The 10,779-nt window shown below is 37.8% G+C and overlaps 1 protein-coding gene across 1 annotated transcript in view; it reads left to right on the top strand.

Moving 5' to 3' along the window:
- LOC135714118 (uncharacterized) overlaps positions 1-10,779 on the top strand; it is a gene marked incomplete at its 3' end in the record, with an annotated part of 43,601 nt that continues 32,822 nt past the window's right edge. The window contains exon 1 of the mRNA XM_065237395.1: positions 1-38. The remainder of the gene's footprint in view (positions 39-10,779) is intronic.

The following is a 10,779-nucleotide window of genomic DNA, read 5'->3' as shown; positions in this document are numbered from 1 at the left end:
GTGAAACTAACGAAGCGTAAATTGGGCCGCAACTAAGTGTGAGTATCATAATATGAAAGTCGTTTAAAGCTGACCACTGGCGTGTGCAGTCCTCTTCATTTGGGGGAGCCGCCTACCAAAAGGGGGCGCTTCATAGCTTTGAGGGCGCCAATAATTTTGAAGAGATAATGTTTACTTACTAACATTTTCCTTGCGCTTTCCAGATTTTGACGCTTTTCTTTGAAAAATTTTGAGGTTTAACGAAAACTTTAAAAAACTGTTGTTTGTAGACACAAATCTTTAAAAAAAATAGTTTATAAAGTAAATAATTCAAAACTGAGACGAAGATCTCTGTAAAATAATTCATCCACTGAATTATGTTTTGAACTTCACGTCGAAGTACAAAAATTTTTAAATGCAGCTTTGAAACTTTTATTGCACCAAAAATGGTAAGGTATGGGAAAAGGGCAAGCGAGCTCACGCACTAGGAGGGTGGTTGCATTGATTGCAAACAAAAAAATACTAGAATTTTGGATACATAATATATCAATTGTATTGTTTAAGTTGCCTTATTTTAAAATTACAGTTATATTTCAGACTTACAAACGTCTTATGCATACTCAAAATGTTCAAAAAGTGTGTATAAATTATTTCAACTATGTTTTTTTGATGATGATGTTGATGGTCCCACCTCTTACTCCTACAAAGGTTTGAGCTGGACGATTTATCTTTAAGATAACCTTTGTAGGGGTAAGAGGTGGGACCATCATCATCATCATCATCATCATCATCATCATCATCATCATCATCATCATCATCATCATCATCATCATCATCATCATCATCATCATCATCATCATCATCATCATCATAAGTATTACAAGCAATCAAGAGTTAATGAACAATCAACAAAGCATCCTATTACACTAGCAACCCCGCAATCTGATGCTGTCATAATTTTCAGCAATGTCAGGAATGCTCACGAACCCCTAACATTTGCCAGAAAACTTACTACTAACTCAAGGTATCTTCCAAATAAGCTACAAAATTGCATTTTTTTAACAAATGTAAAATTCAGTCCTCTATATTCGTAATAAGCGCGCGAGGCTCAAACCTTTGTAGACTACTTTTTTTTTAATTAATCTACTTTTAAATCAAATATTAAAAATCCATCATTACCCTCGTGGTGAACAGAAATAGTTTCTGCAGTGCTAAAATAATTATTAAAAAGTCGTTATGACAGCTATCCATATAAAATAATCCGTTAGAGATAACATCGTCAAGATACATAATTTGTCAATTCATAAAAAAAATCACTGGATAACTGTTCAAAAGACAGTTTTAACGTGTGAAATGCAGTGTCTTTTAAATTCTGTAAGTGTTGCTGGACGTTTGATATGTCTAGGCATCGAATTGAAAACATTTATTCCATTATAATATAATGAATTTTGTGAAGCACAAGTCAAGAAATGTGGTGTTCTTATTTCAGCCGTGTTTCTAGTATTATATCTATGAAAGTCACTTCCTCTTTCAATTCAATCACACAAATATCGAGGCAGCAAATCGTTAAGTATTTTAAAATGAACACCACAGTCAAATATACAATACTTGGCTTCACCGACAACCATTGTAAGGCATCTAGCATCAAAGTTGAGGAAGTGAATCTATTACATCTCAAAATCAAACGCATTATTTTTTCTGTAAACGCTGTAATCTCGATATTTGTGTTGCATTGGCCAGAAATAAAATGGAAGGGCAAAAGTCTAGATGAGGAGAGATGATTGATTTGTATAGCTGTATTTTACTGGCAAAAGTTGAATCGTTTTTCAGCCTCACATAGAATTCCAAACTTCTTGGCAATTTTCTTGATGACATTGTCAATGTGAGAGTTGAACTTAAGTGTGTCATCAATAATCACGCCAAGATATTTAATCTCCCGAACGCGATCAATAGTCTCATCATCAATTACAACAGAGACGTTCTCATTTACTCTTAGTTTTTTCTTAGTTTTACTTGTATTCAATTTTAACTGCTTATACCTCAACCATCTACTTAGAGAACGCAAATCTTCATTCAAGTGTAAAACGGCATCATCTAAATCCTTAGCTGCAATGAATAACACAGTATCATCTGCAAAAAGATTAATGTCGCAAAATCGTAAAACACGTCGCAAGTCATTAATATACATAATAAATAACAGGGGCCCTAATACACTTCCCTGGGGTACTCCAAGGATATTCTTCACGGGACTGGAAACAGAATTATTGAAAACAGTCCGTTGAGTTCTGTCAGACAAATAGCTTTCAAACCATACTCGTAATTCCAAAGCGCTTGATTGATCTTAACAATAAGGGCCTAGAAATTGTTTCAAAAGCGCGTTTAAGATCCAAAAAAACAGCAACAATCGTATCTTTACACTCCAAGTTATTTTTCCACGTCGCTTAAACCAAATTCAACGCGGTTTCACAAGAATGACCTTCCCAATATCCCGATTGTTCTGGTATCAACAAACTATTACTATTTAAATACTCCAACAGCTGGCCTTTAACAACAAGTTCTAAAATTTTCTCTAAAGTGTGCAACATGTTGATGGGACGAAACTCTTCGGCTTTAATCGTTCCAGCAACTTTTTGAATAGGGACCACTAAGGATTCCTTCCAAATTTGTTGCACATGTCCAGTTTGTAATGATTCATTAATAAGGTCCAGAAAGATGTGGCAAATGACATGCAAGCAATCTTGAATAACTCTAGCATTAACATTATCTACTCCAGCCGATTTTCCTAATGAAAAACAAATAACTCTAAGTTCATCTAATGTGATTGGGTGAAAAACTTCAAATCTACAATTACTATTAACTGGCTGTTTTATTTCGTCAGGTTCATCGACCAATTTAATAGATTGATTAATCAATGAAACGCTATCTACGAAATAATCATTAAACTTAGCTGCAATAACTTGTTCTGACTGTTCTAATGTGCCATGAAAAGTTATGGACCGCGGTTTGCAATTACTAGGTTTTAAAACTCAGCTTAACGCTTAAAATGATTCGAATTATGGTTATCACGCCAAGTAATATTAAAATCACAAGCCAATATATTTAATTTACTTCAATCAAGGAATGTCTCGAGCCAGTTCTCTAAAACTTCAACAAAACGCTGGTCACTAGAACTGGCAGAATGATACAAAACACCATAATTGCCCATCTTCATGCCACGTACAACTGTAATGCCCAAGAACCGGTTGCCATCAATAACTTCGTTGGTACGAAGGTTGAATTGAACTGATTCTTTGACATAAATAGCAACACCGCCAGTGTGTCTAGAATGTGATAAACAAGCAGCAACAATATATCCCGGAATACTATACTGATCAAAAGCTTCAGTTTCAACAATATGAGTTTCAGATAATAAAACAAAAAGAGGACGTTTTTCCTCAACAATCTGACGTAATGCTACGTAGTTTGTTGACAACCCCGCAATATTCAAGTATAAAAAATCGAATTGATTCACATTCCTGGAACTTGGCTGCTATTTATGTAAACGCAAGCTGCTTTTCTTCTGATCAAAAAGTCTTTTATAAAGCAAACATTCCGAGCTAAATGCGGCATGGTTGACGTCCAAGTTCATTTTTCGTTCTTTATTCGTTTTCAAACAATTAATACATTTCAATACAGTTGACGTACACTCCGACGTTTTGTGTTGTTGGCTGCACCTAGAGCATCTATCACAATTTTTGCAATCCATGCTCTTGTGCCCAAATTCTCCACATTTGAAGCATCTCAACACATTAATCGCGGGAACTATCGAGCACCGATCAAACCCTACATTTGCTTTTTTCGCACGTAACAAACATTTATAAGTATCGACATCGACTTCAATTACAACACTAAACTTGTTATAAGTGAAGCGTGGATTTTCAAACATGTTCACTACTTTTACATCATTTATAGCGATGTCTTCATTTTGACTTTTTAAGTAGTCAATGAAGACATCGGAGGAAAACTTATCGCTCATGCCCACTATTTTCAATCTTGGCACCGAAAGGGGGAACAACAGCACTTTATTTGTCACCCAGATTGCTTTCAATACCATTTTTCACATAATTTAGATTAGCTTCTGTTGCACACTCAACAATAATGGAGCCATCTTTACCATTCCTGAAATTACTGATTTTGTGTGTTTTTGGATCTAACTGTGTTTTCAAAAACTTACGACCATCTTCGCAAGCTTGTTTGGACTCTTTTGGTTTGATCACAATGACCGGACGAGTCTTACGATTACTCTGTTTGTTACTGTTACTATTAATGTTACTGTTACTGTTGATGCTACTATTACTGTTACTGTTACTAATATTTTTACTTTTATTTGCACGACTAGATCTTTTTACAAAAACCGCAAAACTCGCATTTTCTTGAAAAACATCATCATTCGAATCGTTGTCACTATTTTGAAATTTACTGTTTTTGCGTCTGGGATTTCGGTCCGATTCAGAATGAACCGTGCTAGATGCACCATTCATTGCAGCTAATTTATTTGCCGTACTAAATTCAAAACATGAACTAGTCATCGTATTCCATTTCTCACTAATTAATTTTTCAAAGCAACTTAAAGAATCGTTCAAATTTTGTTGCATTTTTTCCATGCCAATTCTCAACGCGTTGTCTATCGGAGCAGCAACGTTGTTTCGTATACCGATGATAGAGTTAGCAACAGAAGAAAATTGCTTCATTGCTTCCCCCATCATTTTGGTATCCGAAACCGATACATTCTGCTCGTCACAACTCTGATCTGACAGACAATTACTACACTTCAATAGAACATTTGCATTATCTGTGATAAGCTTTGTCTGAGCAGGCTAAACATTTTGGTATCAGGATCTGAATTAGCTATTGATGAGTCATTTCTTCCTGCTCGGGTTGTGTCATCAAAGTATGAATTAAAATTAAAATAAGGACCGTAGCATAACTTGTAACAAACCAACCATTCCAATTTCCGGATGCAATCTGAACGCCATCAAAATAAAAACAAATTCATTTAAAGAACCTTGTGCCTCCTATTGCTTAAGTGACATTCAAACCAGCAGTTTCAATTTTATAAAACTTAACAAACGCTTTTCAATTGCATTAGTATCGCCAAAGTTAAAGAAAAATATCAAAATCAATTTGCAGCCCCATGTTGCATCAAAGGTATTAAAAGCCACACTTCCAATTTCCTCATTTTCCAAACGCCTTGCAGTTTCATGAGTACATATCATTAAAGTAACTTACTTACTTATCCTTGTCCGACATCCCTCAGGAGTGCACCTGCATCGCAAGGTTACGCCAATTCACTCGGTCCGTGGCTGCTTGTCTCCAATTTTTCGACCGTCCCACACTTCCAAGATCCTGCTCCATTTGGTCTAATCACCTTGCTCGCTGTTGCCAAAAACGGGAAAGCACTGTATTTACAATTGAGCTGTTAAAACCGGACACCGGAGCTACCTACGCTTTTAGAAATCTCTCCATACGAATGAGTAAAAGTGACACACGCTCTTACAGAATACACGAAATTACACCTTTTGTTACCAGGTGAATCTTTGTCATTGACGAAAAAATAAATAAGACTCTGACGAAGGTTTTTTTTTTTGAGGATCAAGTCTATCTAAGACTATGTGAAAAACAATTTTGTAAATATCGCGCAAAAGTCTGTCAATGACAATGACAAAGCTCAGCACTGCTCGCCAGTACGAGATTGTGGATTTTCTATGTATTATTATCGTTATTTTTATTAAGATTAGTTTTAGACTAACATTTGAAAAGGGCAGAATTCTAAATTACCATATCGAGAAAATCACTTCCGAATTTTGATGACCTACAAATTAATCCTATTTCACGACTTTCTGGACATAGTTAATAGTGTAATCTGTCATCATGCATCACTAAAAACTAAAAAAAAAATTAAAGGGTTGAATTAGCACCTCTTTGTTCTCCAATTAGGAGGACAATCCTAACATAATTATCATGCATCATCTTTATGTACTTTACAGCATGTTCGTAGAATGATGCAAAATTGAATACTGTGAGTTTTCTCAAATCAAACGTTTGGTTTCCAATAAGTAGGTGCTTAGAACAACATTAATTGAAAATTGGGGGGTTTCAGCTATTGAATTTCAAAGTCAGAACAAAAGCTCGTATACAGATTCTCCACCTGTTCAATGCTTTGACAGTAAGCATAATAGTTAAAGTACATCGGGCAAGTTGAAACGGTTGTATTAGAAATAATCTCAGTGATTATTCATTTCAGCTAAGAGATACACTTATGCCAGGATGATTCTTGGCATCATAAAAAAAAATTCTTTATTCCCTAAAAGGTAATAACATTTCACTTTTAACACTAAATCTGAACTACTCCTGTTCTCACCTAGAACCTAACATAAACTACGCTCGCTCCTGCCTCTGCAACTGGTTTTGTTTTTTGTTGCTGCTGTCTTAGCAAAACTCCTCTGGGTGGTAACCGATCGTCAACTGCTAAGTTGACAATTGCTGGTCATCGAATTCTTCGGTGTCCAAAGTGCTTTGTCGAGTAAGCGTTGGCCTGTTTGGTGTGATATGCTGATTCTTGTCGCCAGGTGCCTCGTGCATGGAGTCGAATACGGGGATGTTGTTGAGTCAGCGTCTAGGCCACGGTTGGTTGGTTGGTGGACGTGGGTAGAGCATCGGTATGTCCATAACTATACATCTACCGGTTCCACTTCCCCACGCGCTTCTTTTTTTGACTTTATATTTTTTTTGTTAATTACTTTATTTGTACAGGCTCAATCGAATAAACTTTACAGAGCCAAGTTATCATTTTCTTTATATATTATAAATGTCTTAAATCTAAAATTAAAGGATTTGAACCGATTACTCGCGGTCTTTTCGAGGTTAGTGGATGACAATTGTTTGGATCGGGAGAGGGAAAAGGAGATTTGGAATATGATTTATGATTAAAAAATGTCACTATTTCTAAAACATATACTTAATCCTATCGACGTTATATCAACTCTGTAATTATACAATTATTACAGAAACAAATCTACAAAAAAAATACACACACATACAAAACACAAACTAAACACAAGGTTAGTCAAACTTACAATCTATGGTTAATATTCTTCAAGAAAACATATATGAGTTGCATAAACTCCAGATCACGTCTAGCCAAAATATCCCGAACTGGAACATTAGGTTGTCTACCTCGAGCCCGAAGGGAATCGTACAACTCGGATCTGACTCCACGGTGCTTAGCACATGACCAAATAATGTAATCTGTGTCCTGGTAACCTTGTCCACATTCACAGAGATTGCTGTCCTCCAGCCCAACACGGAACAAGTGAGCGTTTAACGAATAGTGATTGGACATGTGGCGAGACATCATACGAATGAAGTCTCGACCCACATCCAACCCCTTGAACCAAGGACACTTCGACACCTTAGGGATGATTGAATATAACCATCGTCCTAAACTCCCTTCACTCCATTTATTTTGCCAGCTGGCGAGTGACTGTTGACGATAAATGAAGAAAAATTCGTCGTAGGCGATTTGTCGATCGTAAATATCGCCTTCCATAGCGCCCACCTTTGCAAGCGAGTCCGCCTTCTCATTGCCCGCAATCGAGCAATGAGATGGGACCCATGCAAAGGTGATGACAAAGGTGGTGGAGTGCTGATTGCGGTTAAGAACACACTGGAGTGTGAATCTGTTTCGATGGCTAACTGTAATGAACTAGAACAAATCGCAGTTTGCATAAAGTCACAACTTCGTTCGCTTTACGTAGTTGCTATCTATCTCCCACCTAATTCGAGTACCGAGTTATATACTGCTCATGCTAATGCAGTGCAACTTGTTGCAGATCGTCTATCGGAGTCTGACATAATCTTGTCGGTTGGCGATTTCAACCTTCCTAATTTGCGATGGCATCTTGACGAGGACATTAATGGATTCATTCCTTCGAATGTATCTACTGATACTGAGTTGAACTTTACAGAAGCAATGTTTGCCAACGGGTTGAGACAGATTAATAGTTTCGTCAACACAAATGGCAGACTGCTGGACCTTGTTTTTACCAATCTACCGGAATATCTTGACCTGATTGCACCATCTACTCCGCTGTTGCCTATAGATAACCATCACACACCAGTTATTTTACTACTTGACGAGAGTGACGCACCAACACTACTTGACGATCATGATCATTGTTTCAAATTTGACTATTCGGCATGCGACTTTGATTTGTTGAACTCTACTTTTATGGATATTGAGTGGGAACGATTATCGAATAATGGTACGGTAGATCAGATGCTATCAGCTTTTTACGAATCTCTCTCAGAAGTTATCAACCGTCATGTACCTCGAAAAAGACAAAAATCGATATCTGTTTTCAACCAACCGTGGTGGACTCCTGAGCTACGTAACCTTCATAACAATGTACGTAAGATGCGCAACCGATATTTCCTTACAAAAACTGGGTCTGACAAAGCTAGACTCCGTGAGCTTGAGTTGGAGTACAAAGTCATTCTTTCTGCAACACATGAAAACTATTTGCTCAGTATTCAGTCAACCGTCAAGCAAAATCCTTCACGCTTCTGGGACTTCATCAAGAAACGGAAAGCTGGAAATGGAATCCCTGGCTCAGTCAACTTAGATGGAACTACTTCTCGGTCAAGCTCAGAAGCAGCCAATCTTTTTGCTACTTTCTTCGAGAGCGTGTTTAGTAAAGCATCACCCGTGCAACGTCAAAACTGTTTTGAACAGATACCGTCCCATAACATTAATCTACCGTGTATACAGTTTTCTCCAGACGAAGTACAGAAAGTTCTCAATGAGCTTGATTCAAAGAAAGGACCTGGAACAGACAGCTTGCCTCCTGTGTTTTTGAAGAACTGCGCCGCTACGCTGGCGACGCCCATTGCTGCTGTTTTCAACCGTTCGCTCCAAGACAGAACGTTCCCAAATGCATGGAAAATGGCGTCCATAGTACCGATCCATAAATCCGGAAGCTACAAGTGTGTCACCAATTATCGAGGTGTATCCATACTTTGTAGTCTCAGTAAGGTATTTGAGAAACTGATCCACACCGTTTTGTACAGAGCTGCTGCACCGATCATCTCCAACAGTCAGCACGGCTTTATGAAGCATCGTTCAACAACATCGAACTTAAGGGGGTATTCCCGATCTTTTTTTTCAAAAAATCAATTTTTTTTTTCACGTTTTTTTGTACTTTAGACTATATACTTTCATCCCCCCAAGCCGTTTTCCGATCAGCGAATTCGGTGTCCAGGCATAGCAGATTAATGGTAAGAACCCCCAAATGGTTTTAACTAAAGTCAAAACTTTAAACGCGTTTTTCTCGAAACCACATTTTTTTTATCCGGCGAAGATTTTTCTCAGAAACTATAAGAGATATTGACTTGAATCTTTGCGCATTTTGTTCCTTATTAAATTCTTTGGAGCTTCTCCCACTTTCAGCCAAAAATATTAACATTTAACATTGTTTGAAGCACCTTAAAGCTGCAAAAAAGCGGGCTAAAAATCGCCTGTTTTTTCATCTGGCCGCCATTTTGTTAATTTGCAAGATTTTTTGCTGCCAACGGGAGAAGCTCCAGAGAATCTTATGCAGATTATTAATTTCATCACGAAATCTGTTTCAGATAGCCGTTCCGAGAAAAGTCTTCGCCCGTCCAGGCGTTTGCGGCGAACAGGGGTCTGTTTGCTGCCATTTTGTGACGTCAATAATGTCTTTTTTTATGTCGAAAAATTTTTATTTGTAAACTTTAATGTTCAATAAACAAGAATCCCAAAGAGTTAGGCGCATTACTATTCATTTTCCTTGAAAAAAATTAATTGAAAAACAGGCCGAAAAAAGGCAAAAGATTGGGAATACCCCCTTAATGTGTTATGTATCAGCGATATCCCGTAGCTTAGAATCGAAGCAACAAGTGGATTCGGTTTATGTTGATTTTGCGAAAGCGTTTGATACAGTACCGCACAATCTCATCGCTGCCAAAATGAACCACATTGGATTTCCAACATGGATCACTGAATGGCTCTATTCATACCTGTCTAATCGCAATGCTTTCGTGATGGTGAATTCCGCACGCTCCAGGACTTTCAACATACCATCTGGCGTGCCACAAGGCAGTGTTCTCGGTCCTCTTATTTTTATCATTTATGTTAATGACCTGTGTGACATGCTCTCATCATCCAAACTTTCTTTTGCCGATGATCTAAAATTTTTCCGTGTGATTGTTTCTCCCACTGACTGTGTCGCGTTGCAAGAAGATATACATCGTGTGATAGTCTGGTGCGGTGACAACGGCATGCGCGTAAACAGCAAAAAGTGCAAAATAATATCCTTCACTCGCTGCAACAACGTTATTCACCATCAATATTACATGGGGCCGGATTCTCTAGAACGTGCAATTTCAATCTGTGATCTAGGCATTACGATCGATTCGAAGCTAAGGTTTAACGAACACATAAACATCGTAACTGCTAAAGCATATACTGTGCTTGGTTTTATTCGTCGTCATGCTTCTGGTTTCACCGATGTTTATTGTCTCAAGACGCTATTCTGCTCGCTGGTTCGCAGCATTTTAGAATATGCTTCCCCGGTTTGGTCTCCATTTTACGTTACGCATATCCTTGCGGTTGAAAGGATTCAGAAAAGTTTTATAAGGTTTGCATTGCGTCAGCTCCCCTGGAATGATCCAGTCAATCTTCCAAGTTATCCCGACCGATGCAAGCTGATTGATTTGGAATCCCTCTCTGCCAGGCGTCTC

This window comes from Ochlerotatus camptorhynchus, unplaced genomic scaffold (assembly GCF_037179485.1).
Source record: "Ochlerotatus camptorhynchus isolate MF236.1 unplaced genomic scaffold, CSIRO-AGI_Acam_v1.1 ptg000616c, whole genome shotgun sequence".
Taxonomy (NCBI): domain Eukaryota; kingdom Metazoa; phylum Arthropoda; class Insecta; order Diptera; family Culicidae; genus Ochlerotatus; species Ochlerotatus camptorhynchus.
The sequence above is the reverse complement of the archived record's forward strand: the minus strand, read 5'-3'. Positions and strand labels throughout refer to the sequence as shown.